Raw genomic sequence first — 1,547 nt, forward strand, 5'->3', positions numbered from 1 at the left:
ATCTTATGGGGCAGTTCTACTCTGTCCTATAGGGTCTCTAGGAGTCGGAATCAACTCAGCAGCAGTTGGTTTGGTTGTTTGAAGTGTTCCAGATAGAAAAAGCAACTTTTAGGTTAACCTCTTTGTTCCTCGTCTCCTGGGAGTCCAAGGTTAAGCTGTGCTGTGATTTCCCTGAAACACACGCCTTGCCAATGAATTTGGGTTTCAGGGTAGTCAATGTTCAGTCCGAGGAAATAACAGATTTGAGATCGAACATGGCAAACAATATACCTAAAAACCAAACCCGTTGCCATCGAGTTGATTCCGACTCATAACAACCCTATGGAACAGAATAGAACTGCACCCACAGAGTTTCCAAGGAGCGCCTGGTAGACTCGAACTGCCAACCTTTTGGTTAGCAGCTGTAGAACTTAACCACTATGCCACCTGGGTTTCTGGCAAACACTATGGAGGGGGAATAGTGAGAGGATTCAATTTTTAAATATGAGAAAAAGCCTCAGATGCACACAAGCAAAAGGAGGCATTCAGTGAGTTCATTGTCTCTAGGGAGAAATGAAAGTAAACCTTTAATTATATTATTTTTAAGATTTCCAAGAAAGGCATTTGTAGTATCGTTAGCCACCTAGACCAGTGTGCCATAGCCCTTCAATCCCTTGTTCTGTGGATTCCATTTTCCTCAAAGCTTGATAAAAATGAAAGGGACCTTGTAGGCAATAGAGTTCAAGTCTTTTTCTTTGGAAATGAGTCAACGAATGTCATGAAGTGCCCAAGGCCACTTAAATAGATACTTTTATATTGTGACTTCTCCACACTGAGTTAAAGACCATCAAAGGAAAATAGGCTACTAAGTTCATAAATTGGAATAGTAAGTGAACATGTATGTAAGCTTATCACCATACATACTTAGGGACTCATCATTCAGAAATGCACCTCTTTCCAACTCAATTCATTCCTGATTTCCAACAAACAGTGCAGATTTTGATATCACATCTAGAAAATAAAATGGAAACAACCAATTATGGTTATATTTATTCTTCATGGTTCTACAAAGAATCAATTAATTTTAGAGAAATTACGCATTCAAAAATAGAGTTAGGGGAGAGTAAACTGAGGACCAAGGAGGAAACAACAAAGATAGAATTAGAAAAACAAGTGAATGTCTCCTTCCTTCCTTGTAGAGTAAATATCTGACAATACAATCCATGCCTATCTCATTTTTGTGTCTTTCACAACACCCAGCTTATTGTCTGACACATAGTAAGAATTTGGTGTTTACTAGACGATGAAAATAAAGGAATTAATTAATTTCATGTCAAAGCTACTCCATATGGCTTTCAAAGCCCGATCTACCTGATGCCACCCACTTCATCTGTTACTATTCTACAGAAAAAAATAAAACAAAATAAACGCTCATTCTGCCCAGAACAGCCTGAATATTCCACAAGCACACTGCTTCATCCACATCCTGTTTATAATCATTTTACTCCATTTATTTAAAACTACGATTTCTATATCCTGTTTAACTTTTATTTCTTTGTCTTCAAGAC

Source organism: Elephas maximus, chromosome 17, assembly GCF_024166365.1.
Source record: "Elephas maximus indicus isolate mEleMax1 chromosome 17, mEleMax1 primary haplotype, whole genome shotgun sequence".
Lineage (NCBI taxonomy): Eukaryota > Metazoa > Chordata > Mammalia > Proboscidea > Elephantidae > Elephas > Elephas maximus.